This window comes from Tursiops truncatus, chromosome 5, assembly GCF_011762595.2.
Source record: "Tursiops truncatus isolate mTurTru1 chromosome 5, mTurTru1.mat.Y, whole genome shotgun sequence".
Classification (NCBI taxonomy): Eukaryota; Metazoa; Chordata; class Mammalia; order Artiodactyla; family Delphinidae; genus Tursiops; species Tursiops truncatus.
The window spans coordinates 69,135,054-69,158,872 of NC_047038.1; the positions used below are offsets into that span (position 1 = coordinate 69,135,054).

The following is a 23,819-nucleotide window of genomic DNA, read 5'->3' on the forward strand; positions in this document are numbered from 1 at the left end:
CAGTAAACTGAGTCTGGAATATTGTATCCACTAAAGCAAAAATAAAAAGTAAAAGGATTTTGAAATAACAGAGTCGACTGAATGCTTACTCTTAAAAGGACTTGAAATGTAATAATCTACATGAGAAATCTATGAGATAGATTCTCTCTTATCATCCCAATATATCTGTACACTGATGTACGGGAAGTTAAGGAAGTGTGCCCCATGACCCACACTCTGTTGGGTGGACAGAGCCAGGTTTTAGGAACTAAGCACTCTGGCTCCTGAGCCCTCAGGGTAAACAAAGCCCTGTACCACAGTCAAGAATAAATTTAAAACTAAAAGTATTTTCTTATCAACTACATATTTCTATTTACCACAATACTCTGTGCCAAAAGCACACTTACGGTGTTCCAAATAAATATATTCCTTCAACATTGTTATTTTATATACTATTTTATTCCAAAAAAATGGTATTTGTGAAATTTTGTTGTAAAACTCATTTGAAACTCATTTCTAAAGTTAATTCTCAGCTGCCACCTGCCCCCAAACACTTGCACAGGGTCTACTTCATAGCTATACAATTTGTGCAGTCACATAGGTCCCTGTGCTCAGAAAAGTCCCATGCCTGGTCTAATGTTCTGTTTTTGCTTCCTTGAAATTCTTCATTATGTTTTGCATAAAGGGCCGTGCATTTTCATCCTGGACTGGGCCTCACAAATTATGTAGCTGGTCCTGGCACATTTATTCAATAAACAATTGAATAAAACGTTAGTCACTATAGATATTGGTTTAAAATGTTCCAAGAGAGAGAAATTAAAATGTTCTGGTAGTCTTCACCCAAATAGAGGCAAATGGAATTTATTCTCCTTAATCTGGAGTTGTAAAGTTAGAAAAGAGAGTTGATACAAATACATGAATATATTCATGCTAAGGACATGAAGAATATCCACTTACACACCAAATGGCAAGTAAAGAGTAAAGGAGAATGTGATCATCCTAGTGGCTGCCATGAGGTGCCAACTAAGAATCTAAAGGGAGAAAAATAAAATTACCCTCAAAGCTCTAAACAGTAAGAGCAACACCTCAAGACAGAACAGAGATAGGCAAAGTTACCTTAAAGAAAATAATTTCAAAGTTTAAGGACATCATAAACACAGTTAAAGAATGTATGCATTTCAAGGAATACTCTCCTGCTATGCATGTTCAGAAAAAGTAGAGGAAAATAAAGTGTCCCTAAAGCTAGAGATTATAGTGTTACAAAGGCAGCTTACACCACTGCGAAGAAGTGAGTTGCGTACGGTCACTGCTGCTGAGAGATCCAGTAATCTGAAGTCTGGAACATTTACTGAATTTAGAGACCTGGGAGCCACTAGTAAAGTAATGTGTGCAGAGGCCAGCTTGAAGTGAGGGAAGTGAGAGAAGAGGAAGAGCCTAGAGTGATTTTAAACAACCTTTGAGAAGTTCGACTGTGAAGGGAAACAGGACTCCAGCAACAAGGGAAGGTGGGGGAAAAGAGACAGTTTTTGTTTGCTTGTTTAAGGTGGAAGATAGTTAAGGATCTGGCAATGCAGATGGAAGGGACTAAGGGAGCCGCTGAATATTCAGGAGACAAGATCAGTGAAAGAGGAATATTCCTGAGTAAGCAGGTAGTGCATTCATTAAAAGAGATTGACATTATATACATGGAGGGAAGAAGGAGGAGGGAATATCCTTAATTATATCAGGGTGAGAAGACAGAATGTTGAAATAAATGGAAGTAGGTTTTTAGGTCTAGTGGCAGGAAAGTTCCTGGAGAGGAGAGAAATTCTGAGTTACGTGCAAAATATCTGTGGATTATTTTTATTATAATAGATGATGATTCCAAGTAAAAAATTTGATAGTATAATTATATTAATAACATTTACAATAGTATACATCCATAGAAGACCAATGTAGCATCTGCTGCCAGTTCTTTGTCCATAGCCCCTTGACAATCATGATTCCTCTACATCAGGGGTCCCCAACCCCCGGGCTGTGGACTGGTACCGGTCTGCAGCCTGTTAGGAACCGGGCCGCACAGCAGGAGTTGAACGGCGGGTGAGCGAGCAAAGCTTCATCTGCCGCTCCCCATTGCTCCCCATTGCTCGCATTACCTCCTGAACCAACCCCTCACCAGTCCATGGAAAAACTGTCTTCCATGAAACCAGTCCCTGGTGCCAAAAAGGTTGGGGACCGCTGCTCTACATGCTGGGATGTTCTGCTGCAAGCTCCTGTGATTCTCTGCCTGAGGGCTTTTCCTGGCTGTGCAGGGCAGAGTGTAATTGCAGAAAAGTTTGTGTTCCTGGGAACAGCCATCAACCAACGATGGATGAGAGTTGGAGGAACTCAGCTTTCTCTCCCTCTCAGTGGAGACAACTCTAAGGCATGCTCTACACCATTTCCCAGATGACTTCAGGGAGGAAACTACAACTGTCCTCAGCAGTAACCTGCTCACCATGGTACCCTGCTTTGGCTGTCCTCCCTTCCCTGTATCACTTTGACCTCCCTCAGCTAGTGCCGCCTGATATCCCTTCCCAGATGATTGTGTATCTTAGAGTCTGCTTCTGTGAGAAGCCAAAGCCAACTACAAACATCATTCACATACTCTAAGAAGAAAAAAAAGATAATAATTAAGGAGTCAGGAAAGATATTAATTGTATTAAAAGACATTAATTAATTGCAGCTAACCATCCAAGCAATAAGCTATATCCTCTTCACCCCTGTAATTTAGATATAACACTAATACTAATAAGGACACACACTCATAAGATGGAGAGTAAAATCAAACTGTAAATGACATCCCTTCAAGAAGATGAGGATGCTAATAATTTTGCTCACCATGTATCATAAATAGGATGTCGTGCACATATTTTAAGACAAGTTAGCCATTGCTGTTTTGCTTTACTCTCTCAGCAGCAACAAAGACATTTTGCTTCCTGGGATGATTTCTGTTAACAGCTACATGTGCCATTTGTCATCAGTCCAGTTCAGTAAAGTCAACAAATACTTAACCGACTTTTGTGTATATGGCGCTTAGTGTTCCCTATTAAAAGTTGAAAACTTGGAATCTGATCATATAATTTGTCACCATTCCACCACAAAAGATTGCTGCTGCTTATCCAATATCTTCCTCCCAGTAGACACTTAACACATGTTTGATAAATATAGTGCCCATAAAATCAGGAAGAGTTAAGACCAATAATAAAACCAATATGAATTGTGTTTTCTTACAATCATTTTTCATGATAGTTCTAAGTTTTGGACTTTGATTCTTTACAATGATTTGGAAACATGAAATATAAACGTATATTGAATACATGAAATTTCCTCTCAGTGTGGCTCCTGGTGCTTTTAAATTTTTGAATCTTTGTATATTGTTTGTTCTTGTAGTTTTGTTTATTTATTTTGATTTTTTTCCTACTAATGAAAATGCATTGATTTAAAAAGTATAGCACATTTGGGGATCCGAAACAAGAATCACGATGGCTGTATGTTTATGGACAGGACACAAAGTCCTCAAAGGATAAACTAAACATACCCCATCATGACAGTCACTGATTATGGGTTACAAATGAATGTGACTTTGAAATCACTGGAGGGTCTATCTATCCCCCAATAAGGTTTGGGACTGTTCTGGCCCTTAGAACCATCACCAGGTAGAAGATTTGTAGTGCCTTCTCTTTCTTTGAAATGTCTTTCTTCAGTACCTAATGATTCAGCGTGCTCTGGTGAGGAAGCTGAAGACACACCTCTCTCCCCAAAGCACTAGTAAAGGAAATCAACTAGGAAAGGGAAGAGGAGACTGAATGCACATTGATTCCCATGGATTTAGTGGGACCGTTTGGTTCAATTAACAAATAGCTGCTAAGAGTTTATTAAGTATTGTCCAGAGACGTCCCCTGCCTGACCGACAAGGGAGAGAATGTTTTCAAAGGGAAGCTGTTAGTGGTGCCAGAAGCAATTGATGTTCCTCAAGGTAATGTTTCATCAAGACTTTGCTACATGCTCAGTGTGGGACTCTGACAGGGGAAAGAATGAAGATGTTCTCAAAGATCTCACTTTTACTATCACAGGTTAGATTCTCTTTTGAGGAGATTCTAGTGACCCCATCCCATTTCAAGTTGTTAAAGATGGAATCCAGAGCACATGGGATACCCTAGAACACTAAGAGTTCAAAGTTTAGTCTGAGCACAGGCTATTACATATCTAGTATCCCTGGGTTAGTTAGAAACTTGGAGCTTATTAATCACCAACCTGAAATCCTATGCTGTTGTCTAAGTACTGATAGAAACCAGCTTAACAACTAAGTTATGAGAATTTAAAAATAAAAACTATGCTGATATAAATTTACATTTTGCTCCCCAAATACATATTAATAAAAAATGATTCTTATGTCCAATATATATAATGATAAGCTTTTACCTTTTTAAGATAGTGAATTATTTTATAAATCAACATAAATTGAGCATTCTTAATGCGCTAAGAACTACAATTCACATATATATGTGTGTGTGTGCATATATATTACTAATACAAAGGATTGAAAAAATTCCACTGTATTAATTTTCTTTCTTATAAAAAAGGTGCATAAGTTAAAGCTTGCTAATTGACTCTTTCTTTTATGACCTTTTCACCATCCTCACAAAATACTGCTGTGGACAGCAATATTTCCGTTTACTTTGCAAAATAATTTTTCAATTCTTTCTTTTCTATTTTGTAAAAGGAAAGCATTTAAATGTAATAGAAGCATAGACATTGAAAACACTAAATTTCAAAAGCTCATATAGGCCATGGGTTCAAATATTCAAATTTCTGCCTCCTCTATTTCTAGTCTTGGTAAAAGCCACCATCATTTTGTCAGTTGTCAAACTTTTAGTCTCAGGCTGAACTTCTTACTCATATCCAGCATTTTAATTGTTGACTGGGTTCTGTTGATTATATTTCCTACATCGTTCTTGACTTTCCCTTCTCTCTCAATCCTCACTGGCAATGACCTCTGGAATGGCCTCTTTTAGTTTTCCTGTTTCTAGTCTCACCAACTCCTATATACCCTCCATGACACTGCTAATAATAAATCATGTGATGTCTCTTCTCTGATCAAATTTTTCTCAATGACTCTCCTTTGCCTAAAGATCAAGTTCAAAGATCACAGCATAGCACATCAGACCCTTCATGATCTTTGTCTGCTTTCCATCCTGATCCAGCACTGTCCCACACTGTATACCTTAGCCATACCCAACTCCATGTTATTCTCCTTCATTCTTTTTCAGGTGGGGGGGGGGCGGTGCTTTCTCTTTCCTCTACATAAAATGCCCTCTCATTTAATCCTTGTTCTTAAAAAATAAGTTCAAATAACACTTCCTCTTTGAAGTTGTCCTTGCCATCCCTGAGTATTTAATTAGTCTTTCTGTTGGTTCCAGAAATGTTTACTTCTTCAAATGAAATAATCAAATCATATTGTAACTTCTAATGCATGAGGAGTTGTTAAATGGTTGTGTGTTTCCCCACTCTACTCACCACTCAACAGTGCCCAGGACTTTGTCCTATGTGCATAATATGGAACGACATAGATTATCACAGAAGATTATGGTCAAGGATAAGGCCCTACCAATCCTGTCACACTCAAATATGAGATAAAGTATTATCTTTACACCTATGGATAACCTGCAATAAATTACATGTAGAAAAAGTATTATGATGGTAAATTGCTGAATTACATTAAACATATAGGGAAAAAATTTAAGGCATGGTTTTAGATTCAGATGCTAAAAGCATAAGATCATTTGCCTTTATTTCTAATAGAGTTCAGTTCTCATATTCAACAATCCAACATTTTTCATCTACAGCATCCTAAAGGTAAATGCATGAAGAGCCTTGTTGGCAATATTACAAACCTTTGCTATCTTTCCCTGAATCTCTTGGATCAGCTTCAAAAAGAAATTCTGTACTTACAAAATGGAGCTAACTGATATTCTAATTTGATAATAGTATCAATTTCTTCTTAAAAATAAATTTGGCCCAAATTAGTATAAAAGGAAAAAAGAAATCTCCTAAAGTAATTAACTTTATCACCCACCACTGGATGCTGTTTCCTGACAGTGTGTATATTGGAAAATGTTATGATTATTTTACACCTAACATGTAATTAGGAACTTTTAGAAACTTTATGTAGCAACCCTTAAATACTTGTCTTATCTGTTGAATTCCCATTGTGTGATAGTAAAAGGAACTTATTACCTATTAAGCATTTACTATATGCATGGACTGGGTTAAATTTTTATATATAATTTCATGATCACCCTGTGAACTGTGCATAATTATATTCATTTTATCTCATCCAAATTCAACAGCTACTTAGAGAGCTGTACTGAAACATTTTTTGTTACTTAAAAATCCCATGCTAATAACTATTTCAATAATAAAATGTCATTCAAAAACACAACCATTGGAAGAATTTTTCATTTAGTTTAAGATTATTTGGTATCTTTAGTGCCAGTATAGTCACATCATATATATATTTATTACACACTTGCCATGCACCAGTCTAAAGTTATATATTTGAGGAGATAAAATAATGTAGAAATAATAATAAAGAAATCTACAGTCCAGTTAAATAGTTGGTGCTGGTTTTATAAAACATGATGCCATTTCAACTTTTCATTCCATCATATACCTGATGTAATATGTATATGTTACATATTAGTATGTATTAGATATACCTAAATATATATATATGTATGTGTGTATATGGTTTGTTTATATATGTATTATATATTGTTGTGTGTGTATACATATATATAATAATATGTGAATTATATGTATATATTTGTGTGTATGTGTATACACATACCAATATATAAATTTTGGTGTTGAACTGTCCCATATTTAAATCAAAAGCCTTGGGCTTCCCTGGTGGTGCAGTGGTTGAGAGTCCGCCTGTCGATGCAGGGGACACGGGTTCGTGCCCCGGTCCGGGAGGATCCCACGTGCTGCGGAGCGGCTGGGCCCATGAGTCATGGCTGCTGAGCCTGCGCGTCCGGAGCCTGTGCTCCGCAACGGGAGAGGCCACAACAGTGAGAGGCCCACGTACCGCAAAAAACAAAACAAAAAAAAATCAAAAGCCTTATATCAGTCTATCTTAAATCTGGAACTTCTGAAGAGGGCTACATGTAGAAAGATACTGATAAATGGATAAATAAATTTTCTTTCTTTCCTCCTTTCTTTCCTCTTGTTTTTCTTCCTTCAAAAAAATGATAATTGAGGGACTGTTACACTACATCATACACTTAGATAAAAGACAAATAAAGAACATAGTATGTAGCCATCATGGTCTTTGAGGGGAAAGAAACAAGTAAATAGATGACTGTCTACAAAGCATGTGTAAATGGTAAAAATAATCAATCATGCTAAGCGGTGATGCCAGGAGGTAGGAGGTGGCTGATGGTAAGAAGAGGAGTGACTCTGAACCAAAACTGGGGTGTCAGAGAAGGCTTCTCAAGCCATCCTTTAATGCATGCTTCTTTTTAAATATTTTAAAATTTTAAAAGTTGTCTTAGTTTGCTCTCAGAACCTTTCCCTTCTATCAATTCGACTCATTTGATTACATGGTCTCATAGTTGAAAGAAAGAAGGAAAGAAAGAGAGAGAGGGAGGGAGGGAGGGAGGAAGGGAGAAGGAGCTAGCTAGCCATTAACAGTAATGATTATTAATTCTTATGATAGGCTCCCCCCCTTTTTTTTTTATTTTTTTTTGCGGTACGCGGGCCCCTCACTGTTGCGGCCTCTCCCGCTGCGGAGCACAGGCTCGGGACGCACAGGCTCAGCAGCCATGGCTCACGGGCCCAGCCGCTCCGCGGCACGTGGGATCCCCCTGGACCGGGGCACGAACCCGTGTCCCCTGCATCGGCAGGCGGACTCTCAACCACTGCGCCACCAGGGACGCCCCTGATAGGCCCCTTTGATGCAATTTTAGGAGACCTAGACTTCTAATTAGGGAGAAATCTTAAGAAAGTCGATTACAGCATAGGGTTTGGACCTCAAAGTGAGGGCAGAAACACAGCAGAAGGAACTTAGAAAAGATGCACTAGATGCAGGAGATAAATGAAAGGTTGAAAAAAAAAAAGATAACTGTGAAATTAAAGTGATAGTAGAATTCTTTGGTGGTCTTTTAAAATTGTTTTGGATGCTACACCTAGATCTGGTCAGAAAACTCAGTTTAATGCAAGTTCCCAAACTCAGTCTCCTTTGTGATTCATAACATTATTTTACTTTGTTCTAGATCTGTCCCTGAATCCTAATTATGTCTATATATTTTTCAGAACATTAAAATATTTTTATTTTAGACATTTACTACTATATAAGAAGTAGAGATATGAGGAAAAAACGTTTACAGTCAAAATTTTTAGTCAGAATATTTGAAAAGATATATATATATATATATATATATATATATATATATATGTAATAACATTAAAGACTCATGCATGAAAAAACTGTCCTTTCAAGGATAGTGATTACAGACCGTATTTGAAATAAAAAATTAAATTTACTCTTTTTTAACACCTTTATTATAGCATAATTGCTTTATAATGGTGTTAAATTTACTCTTTATTAATCTATAGTATACTTTTAATTTCTCAGCTCTGATTGTATATCTTCCATAAAATATATCAATGCAAATAATCACGTTGCTTCATTCCTTTTTTGATTTGCATTTAAATTTTATCCTTTTTCCTTCTCTGCTCTAATACAGTGTTATGAGCATTTGATTTTTCCCCACTGTCCTAAATTCAGTTTCCAGCACCACGTCCTATAACAGTATTCGTTATATAAACTTGTAGGTTGATACATTTGGGGTTTTACCAGAAAATGATTCCCACTTTGTCCACCCTTACTTGTTCCTGCCATTCCTGGTAGTCTCTTAAACTGCTGTTTCAGCTCTCCAGGCAGTTTTAAAAGGCAGCTGTTGTACAACCCCAGCTAATAGATCAAAGAGATTCACCCCATGTTTGCCTTCACTGAGCTCAGAACGTAGAACTCTCAGCCTTTTGCTATAAGGGCAGAGAAACGTTGATAAATGAGCCTTTATACCTCATGCAAGAAAAACACATCCAGTTTATAGTCACAGGGACAGTTATAGCTAAATCAAGGTATTTCACTTGTGCCCAATACGTCTCACCCCCAGCTCTCCTGTTTGTAGGGAGCTGACACTATGTGTCTGAACTGTTGGGTCTCGGTAGTTTGCTTTTATTTGTGACTCACCGATTATGATGAAAAAACAGAAATAGTAAGTAAGCTACGTAATTGATTTTTCCTTTAGTCCTCCCAGAAATAATAATGTTTGCTTCTTTTCTCAGTGTGGATGTCTTTATGAATCCCATCTGTAAATGTTCACAAGAATGTAAACCTAATACAGAAATGAAATACATCATTTCCAGAAAATATTGTGGCCGCTCTCTTTAGTTCCTTAAGAATATATCACCACAGAAAGAGAAGAACTGAGACTGCCTTTTGCCCATGTAAGAAAAATTCTAGACAGACTTTTTAGACTTATTTAGTCAGGTAATTTCATCCATTGTCCATTTCCATTGACCGTACAGTACTTGTCTCTGTGTGGCCAGAGAACAATGAAGCCAGATCACTACTAAGGCTCCCTAACAAGGGAGACAATTTTCTGCAATCAAGAAGGCTGTGGGCATCCATACTGATTTTGGAGAATGTCTGGAGCAGAGTGCCTGGATCAGACAATTGAATGGGGAATGCATAGGCAGAGCCAGACCTAGATCAAGCTGTAAAGTAAAAGAAGTTTCTCTCTGAAAGGTCATATTATCTTTTCATGCCTTACTATTTTCTTTGACCAGTAGAGTTGTCCCCATAGCCCTCAAAGGTTCAACAATCACTTATTCAGCACCAGCTGGGTGCATATCATTTTCACAGTGCTGTGGAGGTTACAAGGAAGTATAAGGGAGTTCACTGTTCTTTTTTAAGTGCATAAAACAAAAAGCCACAAATTGTAAAATAATAATACTCATTACATTTATTACAATGCTTGCTGGTGCTCAGGCTAAAACCTTGTAATTATCTTTGTCTTTTCTCTTTCACACCCACATCCAATCCATACGGAAAACTGTTGGTTCTATAATATATCCAAAATCCTGCTACCTGTCAAGATCTTTGCTGCTGCCACCTTGGTCTAAGCCACCACCATCTCTCACCTGGATAACAATGGTCTCCCAGCTTCCACCTCTGCCCTCATACAGTCTGTTTTCATTATATCACTGAGAGTGGGTCTTATAAAACATGAGAAAACGGAATCATGCCATACCACCACTTGGAATTCTGAAAAAACTCCCCATTTCACTCAGAGTAAAACTAAAGCTCCTATAATGGCCAACAACGCCTTAAGTGATGTAAGCCATCCTCTCTATTATATATCTCACTTCATCTCTCTCTATCAACTTGGCCTCCTTTTTCTAGACATACTCCCACCTTAAAGCCGTTGAACTAACTGCATCCCTCCCCATCCTAGAATGCTATTTTCCCAGCCATCCATATATGTGACTCCTTCTTTAAATCCTCATAGAAATGTCAACATCTCATCTTGCCTTCAGTTTTCCCAATACTCACTTCCCTGCTCTACTTTTATTTATTTATTTTTATTTTCTCCATAGCATTCATCACTTACCGTCATACTACATAATGTATTTCACTATGTGTATTTATTTTTGCTCTGTTCACAAAGATGTAAACTTAGGGGCAAGAATCTGTTTTGTACACTTATAATATTCCAACGGATTAGAACTATTGTTGACACATACTTGGCATTCAATGAATGCTTATTAAAAAATAAATACATTTAGGAAAGAATGAATAAAAACAGCTTTTACCACGTGTATACTACATGCCAGGACTTTGCTATGTGTTTTGCATATATTATCTTATCTTCTCTCATAAAACACTGTGAGCTAGGTATTACGCCAAATGCAGAAGCTGACATTTGGAAAAAAATGTGTTACTTGTCCAAGGTTAAAAAACAGTTAAGTGACAGAGCCCGGATAGAAACTCATGTCCAGCTAAAACTTGGAATATTAACCACCATGACATGTTGCAAGTAAACTCTTGTTTCACTACACAGTTCTGCATAATCCTAAATTCTGTTGTGTGTAGGAAAGGATTTAAGCTTCCTAGATTGGCAAGCAGAAAGTAATTGTCAAGAGCTTTGTTATTCCAGAGTCTAATCCTAATTAAGAAAAATTTTCAAAGATACTGGTTCATAATTTCTATAGAAAAAGGAAAGAAAAACAGAGAGAACGTGTGAATTTTAATGTGTTCTTTTATTTCATCTCATCATATCCTGATTCTCAATTCTTCCTGGGAATTACTCCTAAGTTTCTCTAATGCTTGAACTCTCTTCTGGACCTTCGATTAACACAATACCCAAACCATTTGGTAAATTCAGCATTTTCAAATAAACTAGATGACTTTTTAAAAATCATTCCAACTGCTTGTTTGGAATAATGCAAAGCAACCAACCGGTGGAACCGCAGCTGCTCTCAGTGGTTTCTCTTGAATTCAGTTATGGCCTCAAGAATGAAGACACTTGGTCCCACCTTGGTGAAGCACGGTAATCCTTTAACTTCCCTCACTCATGGCACCAGTGTATACTCTTGTGCACATTATCTTATTTCAGATATGAATCTGTCATCTAGTCTTGCCCCATGTATGTCAGACTTGGCACCACCTGTACCTCAGATTCCAAAATTCTTTGGGATGAGGCCTGGATATAATTATACACACTAACTCATTTTATACACACCGTACAGGCAGCCACGAACTGACTAGACTCCTAATATGCACATTCTGATAAAAATATCCTAGTCTACTCCCTTCCGAGGCACCCTCCACCCACACCGACACTTCACTTTCTCATTTGCCTGGTGAGTCATATCAGTGCTGGGAATTTATATTAAATGCTTCAATCCCAATTTCTTATTTTGTTTTTTGCCAGGATTCTCTTAACCTGAATAGTCCTTATAAATGCAATTGTTCGCTTCTTACAGTATAAACATGGGGGAATGTGTAGTAATCAATAGAGTCTTAGCATTTCGATGTGCTGAACAATATTTTTTAGAATTAAACATCCATCATGCTTTAAAAATACTCCAACAGATTGTTTTTCTAAATGGTGCCTTAAACAGCAGTTGTCCCTCTCTCCGCAAGCTCAGTGAAGATAATATATCCTTTGGGGTCAGGTGATGCTCCATTTTTCCCCCCAGTAGACCTTTTAACTGCAAATAACTTTTCTTAAATGGATTCTCAAATTTCTTATTATTAAATCAAAGAAAACAAGAGAAGAATTTTTATATGCACAAAGCATTCACTTTAGCACTTCCTGCAGGATAGCTCATTTAAACGTGTAGGATTCCTGATACTCTCATTGCCCAAGATTCCCCCCAGGGCACAAGAACCTTCAAATAATCAGGACTGTGTTAGGCACAGCACTACCAGAGCATGATTGGAAGAAAATACATTACAGTCTAATATGCTACACGTTTTCTGTCTTGTTTTTATTTATTTATATTTTTCTGCATTACTTTCAAATACGACTAGGTCAGTTAGAATGGAAGTTCAGTTGTAAGACTCTTTCAAGCTCTTTCTAAATCTACACTTCATCAGCTTATTAGACCACTGGAGCTAAATGTGGTTAAAATAGTTTTGTTTACATTCCTCGTCTGTTATTCTCATAATGGTGATGTATTATTACCTGTTCCAAGAGTCAAGAGCCCTCATCTCTGTATTCATTGAATCTGCTGAAATGTGACATCTCTTGCTTCACATCAGGGACCAAGATCATATCCCTGTTAATTGTTAGCTGGATCAGGGCACTCAATGCTCCCGCCCACATCATGCCTCGTGAAAGAACACCATTTCCCTCAAATTCATCCTTTAAACTCCAAAAATCGCTTCTTCAACCACTGCTCTACTGTGTGCCTCAGAAAACCTTAATAATTCTGGAGTTCTCAGAAAATCAAAATCAGCTTTCTACTGATCCGCTTGTAATCTCTTCTCCCAAGACTTCTAATTTTATTCTCCTGTCCAGTCCCTCTCTATGGATTCGCCAAAGTCAATCTACTTGTTGATTTTTTGACTTTCTGGAAATCTCCCGTTCAAGAACCCACTTGCCACCACCTCTTCACACTCTGGCCCAGGCACGAATCAGAGTGGCAATTACTTAGGAGGTGAGGCGAACTCACTGAGCAGAAAGTGGCCACTGCTTTCCAGCTTCCCAAATTTATGGCATCTAACAGCTCCTCTCCTTGAAGTTTATCAAGCAGTTACAGGATTCATGGCAGCCACAAGTAAGTAAGTCTTTGAGGAGTCTAGAGTCTGCATATCAAAATCACTTCTGAGACTCACATAAGCCCTGGGTCTGCAGAGATTGTCACAGGACAATGAGGAACAAATTTAATGGTTTCAGAGTTAGCGTATTCTATTTTCCTAGGGAGGCAAAAGGAACTGCCGCCCTGTGGAGGTTTGATCTAGTGTTAGGGGGAACCCTTATTCCCCAGTCCTCACATTTTCCTGAGAACAGTATTGAAATAACACTTCCAGCCCCATTCCCCACTCATTCATGCCTCCCCTGAAAGAGAACTGTGGCAAGTGAGATTCGGAGAAGGAACTGAACACTTTGTTGGGTTAAGATCTACCTGCCCCAGGAGTGCTGTGTCCTGTGTTCTTGCTTCCTGTGATAAGCATGCAATATCAAAGCTTTTCATCCAGAGACAGAGCTGAAAGTGTCCCTTTCTGGCTACACTACTGGGGTTCCATACATATGAAACAGTGACTACGAGTTTGTGTGTCTATCTACAGGCCCCAATATTCCTGGGGTGAAGTATTAGGAAGCCTGACCATGATCACACGTGTAAGCCACGTTCTCCAATCCAGCTTGGTCAGAAATAAAACTGATATTCTAATCACCGTAGGTCTGCTTCCTGTGTCTATGTTTTCTGTGAGTTTAGGAGAGAAATAAAGGAGTCTTATTACTGGCCTCATAGACCTTCAACAGCTAAAGAGAAGGAATTACACGTCTTTCACCCAAAATGTTGAGTTTCAGTTGATTAGGACTGTGTGAAGTTTAAAGCCCTAAATTTGAATCTGAATTCTGTCATTTACTATCTTTATAATATGAGGCAAGTTATTTAATCTCTCAGTGCCTCAGTTTCCTCGGTTGTGGATTCAACTAAGATTTTTTTTTTTTTTTTTTTTTTGCGGTACACGGGCCTCTCATTCCTGTGGCCTCTCCCTTTGCGGAGCACAGGCTCCGGACGCGCAGGCTCAGCGGCCATGGCTCACGGGCTCAGCCGCTGTACGGCATGTGGGATCTTCCCGGACTGGGGCACGAACCCGCGTTCCCTGCATCGGCAGGCGGACTCTCAACCACTGCGCCACCAGGGAAGCCCTCAACTAAGATTAAATGAACACATGGTCTGTGCCAGATACTATTCTAGGATCTGAGGACACACAATGTGCTCACACACAAACAGAATAAAATGCATTCATGGAGCTTTCATTCTGTAAAATTGAAAGAGTTCTACAACATGAGGTCAGTATAAGGATTAAACGAGTTGGTATATAAAATGTACTTACAGTGGTACCCAGAGCATAGTAAGCACTCATCAATTAGCAAGCACTCAATAAGTGATGGTGATGATATTGATGGTGATGATCTTTGCTGCATTTAGGGAAGCAAAGCCAACTCTAAATCTTGCTATTAATGCAGTTCTTTCTCTGTGATTGTCTCTGAGCTTCATTCAAGATACCCCATGATGCACTGATGATTCTCACCAAAAAAATTGTCACAAATTCTGATTTCTAAACTCCACTCTCAAACCCTACACTTAGCTCCTTAGAGGATACTGTTATTTAATATGCTATGCTATGTCAGGAGGAACTGAATTTTTCTGACTTTGAAAGTACAGGGGTTTCATTTTTGTCTGTGTTTTGTTTCACAACGTTCAACTAAAACATGCTTTGCATATCATACTTTCAACTTGATTGTGGTAGACAACACTGAAAACATTGTCTTATGGCCTTCAATGTGGCAGTAGGACACTGCTAAATAAATACATCTGTGAGGTCGACGAGAATGTGGACAAAACAGAACTGCCATTGCTTTAAGAATATTCTAACCATTTCTCGGTTTCACACACTGGCTAATTAGGAATTCCAGGTGTGCATGCTTGCCGGCTTGGTTCTAGTATAGATGTGGCTACAGTAGCACGCTCCTGCCCCTACGTCCATGCGTAACCACCTTCTGCAACGCAACTGATCTAGATTCAACTCAGAGGGAACTCTCTACACACTCTTCTAACAGAACCCTTTCATCTGCATGCCATGCCAGTTACGAGGATCTTATGCACTAGCTTGGTTACTTGTTAGAATTGTCCATTTTAATTCCTACCTAAAAATACGTGACAGATCCATTTATCTTAGCCACATTAATGTTCTCTACATAAGGACTGATGATGAATTGTTTTCACAGGTAATGGATAACTCTCAAACACAGCTCCTTGTCTTAATACATTCATTCAACTATCAAAAAACATGTCTCTTATTTACAAATGCTGTGATCTGCAATTCTGTCTTCATTTTGAAACAGGAAATGAAAGTCTGGAGAATTTAAATATAGTGTACATGGGGTCATAAAGATAATAATGAGTAAAGGCATTAACTAAAATATTTTCCTCCTGACAAAGTCTATCAAACTATAGACACTGGTTTGCAAAAGTTGACCAAAATTTGCCCATTTTTGTTGTAAAGTCTAATAAAAGTCACTCACTGCAAATTTAAGGAGATATTCTGAAACAAAATCCTTATGGGATTTGACATTCTCAGGCATATTCTCTCTACTACTGTTGTAAAATCTAATGCAAACCACTCACTCCAAATTTAAAGAGATAATCTTAAAATAAATCTTAATTGGACTTAACATTCTCTAACAATTTAGGGCTCACCTTCAATTGTGGACGCTCATGATATCCATGACAATCACTGTAGAAATGGCACTGTCAGCCCCATCAATTATCAGATGATTGAAAGGTGTCATACCTTTCTTTCCTCAGTAATGTGTTGCTAAAACAACACATCTACAATTGCCTGTTTCTAATATATTTTTAATGTACCAAGTAATATTTTAAAAAATTTTGGTAAGTTCTCTAATTGTTTAGAACTCTATTTTTTTAAAAAAATAATTACTTTCAACAAGGAATGACCCCTCATATAGTGATTTTTATTTTTGTATTACAATACAATGATAAATGAGAGCATGAAAGATCTATAAGAGCAGTGGGAGCTTCCCTCACATCCCTGAAAAGAGAGGGGCAGAAAGAAGAACATCAATGTTCTGATGAAAAGAAGATTCCCTTCTCCTGTCCTACTAGCTCTGGGAGCAGTGAAACCAGATAAAATGCCTTATGGTTCCTTGGGAATCTGATTTTTTCAGGAACTCCAAAAATAATAAAGACAACACTCCTTAAAGCTTGAAAAAAGAAACTTCATTAAAAAAAAAAACACTGCTTTGCATGGTACAGGTTAACTTACATTCCATCCAACAAGAAAAGCACAGTTTGGAAACAGAACTAGAATTTTTTTAAAATGTAGATGAAATCATTATAATAAACCATAAAACTCTACTAAGTAAAAGATTTAGAATTGTCTCTAAAATTTTAATGATTGGTTGTAAGCATCTGCCATATAGTTGCTGGTCATTATTAAGAGGAGAGAATATAAGCCTTAGCAGACTTACATGCAGTAAAGCAATGGTTTGCAAAAGGACAAAAGATGATAAAGTTAAACTGGTTTATTTGATTATTAAACATTTACTGAGTGGCACTCTATGCAGGACGCTGTGTTAAGTGCTGTGCAGATTAAACAATCAAGATGACTTAGTTCCTATATTCAAGAAATTCATAATCTACTCAGGAAGCTAAGGCATGTACAGAAGTCACGGTAATTCAGATCATCCCTATTTAAGTAAAATGAAGCAGTTTTTACCCATTTGCCTAAGTCAAAAACCTTTGAGATATCCCTGATTTTTCGTCTTCTCTCACCTCATCTGGTCTAACAAGTTTTATTTCCACTACCTGCAAGACATATCAAAAAACAGATGTTTTTTAAAAATGAATAAAGCTGCAATAGATAAGGCAGATGATAAGGGATGGATAATAAATGTAGGGAATGAAAAGTAAAGTATTTCAACAAGACAGAGAGGAGATAAGTGGCAGGGGGAGTATTAAGAAGTAGTGGATACACACTATTATATATAAAATAGATAAACAACAAGGACCTACTGTATAGCACAGGGAACTATACTCAATATCTTACAATAACCTATAATTGAAAAGAATCTGAAAAAGAATATATATATATACTTATGTATAACTTTGTTGTACACTTGAAACTAATACAACATTGTAAATTAACTATATTTCACTTAAAAAAGAAGAATTAGTGGAGATAACTAATCAGTAAGCATTAATGGACAGAGCTAGGAGATGTTTACACCTGCAGAGGTAGAGCGGGCATGAGGTCTCTAATCTAAGAAAAGACTTTAGAAAAATGCACACAAGGGCAGCTGAACTCCTGGGGAAAGATGAGACTGCCATCAGGAATGAAAATGTAAGCAAGAAATATTTCCGTGTATTAAAGGAGAAAGAAAAGAGGTCATCAGAGGGAAAAGAGGTAGAAACACACTAATACTAACTAAAAAATATGACAAGATAATGGCCTATTTGAGAATATATAATGACATAAAACTAATTTAAAGAACAATTTAGCAATGGAAGGTTAAAGAAAAAATTAACTTTATTATATAGAATTTCTAATGTGTAATAGTTTAGCCTTTCAGCTATAAAGTTAGTATTCTGAGAATACTTCATAAGACATTTAATAAAGATATCAAGAACATTAACAACCCTAAAATGGTTTTAAAAGACATCTATTCAATATAGGCAAGGGTGATAAAAATAAAATTAAATGTTATGAAAGTATTAATAATGCACTTTAAAAGTCAGTCATTTTAGAATGTATAATTTTATTTATATTAATGGCAATTTTGAGCCATAACTGACATCTAAAATGCATTGTTGGATATAATTCAACTTTTCCAAGACAACTGTAAGGGAAAAAAATGCGTTCACATACAATGGTTTAAAACTACAACACCCACAGCTGGTAATCTTGTCACATAAAAACTAAAATGAAATTTCTTTATCCCTTGCTAAGGGTTCATAAGATATTCTGTAGCTCAAGCGTCACATCAATGTCATATCATCCTGTAGATGGCTTGTCATCACCTCCGTGAAATGTTCATTCCTACCCAATTAAGGGGCATGTAAGATGCCAAAACTTGGAATTAGAGAAATCTAAATTCAAATCTGAGTTATATACCAATAATCTTGTAGCCCTGTGCACACATCTTAAATTGTGCTGCAGTTTTCTTACGGATGGGGCTCAGAATGCTCATCTGACGACGTTCTTGTAAAATGAAATGAAATGATGTCTGTAAAGTGCACTGTGCTTGGCACAGGCTAAATAGTAAAAAAAAAAAAAATGGGTATATTTTAAGTTGGTAATAGAAATTATATTAGTTTTATATTGTTTAACAAATTATTACAAACTTAACAGCTTGAAACAGCATCCATTTAAGAAGTCCAGTTTGTCATATGTGGGTTCTCTGCTCAGGGTCTGAGGCAGAAATCACGGTGTCAGCTGGGCTGTGTTCCCTTCTGGAGACTCTGGGGAAGGATCAGCTTCCAAGCGTGTTCAAACTGTTGACCTTGCAGCTGTAAAACTAAGGTCCCCATTTCCTGCTGGCTGCCCTGTCTCATCTCCTTGAGGCTGTCAACATTCCTTGCTACATGGCCCTCTCCAGCAGTGGAGAATCTCCAGGTCAAATCCCTTTCCTGTTTCAAATCTCCCTGAATTCTCTATTTCTGACCATCTCCGACCTCCAGAACCAGATTTAAAGGGCTCATATAATTATGTCAGTCTCTCCTGGATAACTTCCTTTCCTTAAGGCAAAGTGCCATATAACAAAAACCTAATCGTGGGATTGATGCATTCACAGTCCCAGGGATTACACAGCAGGAATCATGGGAGATATCTTAGAATTCTATCTACCACAGCATGTGGCAACAGTCTTAATAATTGTCTACTGTATAACACTTTCAATCATTTTAAAAACTTATCTTTTTTAAAGTTTGAAGAAATCATAAGTAATTATGATTAGAAACCTCATATAATCCCTAAAGTTGTTATATCATTAATGTTTAACTATATTTACACACAGGAGATACAACATATTTATGGGAGTTTGAATTGCTAAAGAAAATCTAGAAGAAAGTAGATTATCATTTACTTGCCTACTCATGCTTTCTCAGAGACACCTTATTCCCCTGTTTTGTTCTGTACTTCAATAAATGTAACGTTGAAAACCAGAAATTCCCTTTCATTTAATTCCAATGTGTGACAAAAAAACACCATGCAATTCACAGATTCTGACAAACTTCTGAAGTTTGATTCTGCAACAAGCTTCTACTGGAAAGGCACCCACGAAAGGAAAAGTTTAATCATAGTTAACCCTAGGGTAAGTAGTTAAAGATCATCCAATTCCATGAATTCTCTTAGAAAAAAATAACTATTCATGTCCTGTTTTTAAAGGAACTCTCATTTAAACTCATTATTTCCTAAACTGTGAACAAATCTCCACATTATGACATATTGGCAAGAATCAAAGGGCAATTGGGAAGCTGGCTACTAATAAACATCTACCATATGCCAGGTACTTTTATGGTTACATTACACACATAATTTCAGTTAATCTTTTTAATGTTCTTAAGAATGTTGGTTATTTTATACCTATTTTACCTATGAAGAACCTGAGGCTCAGGGAAGGTAACTAATACGTGCAAAAGCCATATAACTAGAACGTGTTAACGCCAGAATACAAACCTAGGTGTAACAGACTCCAAAGCCTAATCTCTTTCCTGGGTACACTATACTACCTGGTAAGATTAACATGGGTCAAATGGGCACAAAGGAAAATGCACCTAGGAGACAGGGTTCTTGCATTTAATATTCCTTCATTTCTTTGGTTATTATTGACTTATCCTTCTTTCATGTACCATGTTCTTCAAATGTGATTTACAACAAGCCAACCAAAGCTGAAATTTATAAGACTGATTGCATCATTGCATTATTAATTCCACAAATAATCTAAGTACTAATAAAGTAATGCTGAAATGATCTACCTAAATGACATGGTCTTCTTGTGTCTTTCTCATTAGCTATTCTTGAGCATAATAACAGCAAAAGCTGTGATTCACATCAAGTAAGGAGTAAAACCAGCAGACTGAGAGGCAAAGATTCTGGCTTTAATTCAGCAATACCCTAAGAGATTGTACTACTAATCAATGTCCTTTCTGTCCCTTCATATCTGAACCCAGATCCAAGTCCAGGGTATATGTCAAAGTCAAGGCTGACCAAGAAATGTGATAAGGAGACCCCCTAATCAGATAAATGAGCGGGATTGCAAACAATCCTTCACCTTCCAGAGGTACTTACCCAGAGGCCCCTAGAGCAGGGATATAATCATTGCTATCCACTATCTCTGTTGCATTTGGGGGTTCTTAATTCCTGATTTATCAAACAAAAGCTCTGGAGAAACATGCATGGGTCAGAATGCACATTTTATCACAACATAATTATGTGATAAAGGGCAAATAAGTGGTCTCTTGCTCTCATATTCTTAAAGAGAGAAGAAAGTGGAGATCATCAAATTACTACCTTGTGGGACTGATAATGAGTATTAAATCATAGGTAAACTGCTTAGCATATTACCTGACACTCAAAACATGTTGGATATTATTATTATTAATTTATTATGATCAGCATCATTTTATAATGTAGCCTCTGCAGGATGACTGCAAGGCCTCTGTAGATTTATAAGAGAGCCTCTGCAAGACAACTGAAAATTTTCAATCATCCATATGAAACTAATAATTGTTCTGCATAATTTCAACATGGAAAAACATTTAGACTTATGCTACTCGGTTTTTTGAAATATATTTTTGTAGTTTTGTTTTTGTTTCTATCACATGAAACTAGTGGCTCTTCCAGTGCTTCTGTTTTGGAGTTAGAATGCGGTGCTGAGTGCCCTGCAGACAACAGAACCCATGGGGCCTTTGGTTCTCAATCATCACTCATATGGTTCGCCCAATGCAGCAACAGTGAAGGCCACAGAATTAGTTCTTCTACTATATTAAATCCAAGCTCATCCTAATAGTTCTAATTCTACGTGCTATTGAATTTAAGGTCCAGCACAGCAACTGAACCTATATGTCAATCAACAGTGTTTCTAAGAAGAGTGACCCATTGGAAGAAATGCTGGAGGTCAAAATCACTAATATTTAAAGATAAAACTCGAGATAGCCTTATCCACCAGAGGGTAGACAGCAGAAGCAAGAAGAACTACAATCCTTCAGCCTGTGGAACAAAAACCACATTAACAGAAAGATAGACAAGATGAAAAGGCAGAGGGCTATGTACCAGATGAAGGAACAAGATAAAACCACAGAAAAACAACTAAATGAAGTGGAGATAGGCAAGCTTCCAGAAAAAGAATTCAGAATAATGATAGTGAAGATGATCCAGGACCTCGGAAAAAGAATGGAGGCAGAGATCGAGAAGATGCAAGAAATGTTTAACAAAGACCTAGAAGAATTAAAGAACAAACAAACAGAGATAAACAATACAATAACTGAAATGAAAACTACACTAGAAGGAATCAATAGCAGATAACTGAGGCAGAAGAACGGATAAGTGACCTGGAAGACAGAATGGTGGAATTCACTGCTGTGGAACAGAATAAAGAAAAAAGAATGAAAAGAAACAAAGACAGCCTAAGAGACCTCTGGGACAACATTAAACATAACAACATTCACATTATAGAGGTCCCAAAAGGAGAAGAGAGAGACAAAGGACCAGAGAAAATGTCTGAAGAGATTGGAGTCGAAAACTTCCCTAACATGGAAAGGAAATAGCCACCCAAGTCCAGGAAGTGCAGTGAGTCCCATACAGGATAAACCCAAGGAGAAACATGTCAAGACGTGTAATCAAATTGGCAAAAATCAAAGACAAAGAAAAATTATTGAAAGCAGCAAGGGAAAAACGACAAATAACATACAAGGGAACTCCCATAAGGTTAACAGCTGATTTCTCAGCAGAAACTCTACAAGGCAGAAAGGAGTGGCATGATATACTTAAAGTGATGAAAGGGAAGAACCTACAATGAAGACTACTCTACCCAGCAAGGATCTCATTCAGATTCAACAGAGAAATCAAAAGTATTACAGACAAGCAAAAGCTAAGAGAAATCAGCACCACCAAACCAGCTCTACAACAAACGCTAAAGGAGCTTCTCTAAGTGGGAAACACAGAGAAGAAAAGGACCTACAAAAACAAACCCATTACAGTTAAGAAAATGGTAATAAGAACAAACATATTGATAATTACCTTAAACATGAATGGATTAAACATTCCAACCAAAAGACACAGGCTTGCTGAATGGATACAAAAACAAGACCCATATATATTCTGTCTACAAGAGACCCACTGCAAACCTAGGGCCACATACAGACTGAAAGTGAGGGGATGGAAAAACATATTCCATGCAAATGGAAATCAAAAGAAAGCTGGAGTAGCAATACTCATATCAGATAAAATCGACTTTAAAATAAAGAATGTTACAAGAGACAAGGAAGGACACTATATAATAATCAAGGGATCAAACCAAGAGAAGATATAACAATTATAAATATATATGCACCCAACATAGGAGCACCCCAATACATAAGGCAACTGGTAACAGCTATAAAAGAGGAAATAGACAGTAATACAATAATAGTGGGGGACTTTACACCTCACTTACACCAATGGACAGATCATCCAAAATGAAAATAAATAAGGAAACAGAAGCTTTAAATGACACAATAGACCAGATAGATTTAATTGATATTTATAGGATATTCCATCCAAAAACAGCAGATTACACTTTCTTCTCAAGTGCACACGGAACATTCTCCAGGATAGATCACATCTTGGGTCACAAATCAAGCCTCAGTAAATTTTAGAAAATTGAAATCATATCAAGCATCTTTTCTGACCACAATGCTACGAGATTAGAAATGAATTACAGAGAAAAAAATGTAAAAAACACAAACACATGGAGGCTAAACAGTACGTTACTAAATAACCAGATATTTATTTGAATAAATCAAAGAGGATATCAAAAATTACCTAAAGACAAATGACAATGAAAATACGACAATCCAAAACCTATGGGATGCAGCAAAAGCAGTTCTAAGAGGGAAGTTTATAGCTATAAAAACCTACCTCAAGAATAAGAAAAATCTCAAATAAACAATCTAACCTTACACCTAAAGGAATAGGAGAAAGAAGAACAAAAAACCCCCCAAAGTTAGCAGAAGGAAAGAAATCATGAAGATCAGAGCAGAAATAAATGAAATAGAAACAAAGAAAACAATAGCAAAGATCAATAAAACTAAAAGCTGGTTATTTGAGAAGATAAACAAAATTGATAAACCATTAGCCAGACATATCAAGAAAAAGAGGGAGAGGACTCAAATCAATAAAATTAGAAATGAAAAAGGAGAAGTCACAACAGACACCGCAGAAATACAAAGCATCCTAAGAGACTACTACAAGCAACTCTATGCCAATAAAATGGACAACCTGGAAGAAA

General features: G+C 37.1%; 1 protein-coding gene across 2 annotated transcripts in view; it reads right to left on the reverse strand.

Annotated features, from left to right (window-relative positions):
• The window catches only part of GABRA2 (gamma-aminobutyric acid type A receptor subunit alpha2), a 119,164-nt gene that overhangs the window by 71,841 nt on the left and 23,504 nt on the right, over positions 1–23,819 (reverse strand). The gene's annotated exons all lie outside the window — the stretch shown is intronic.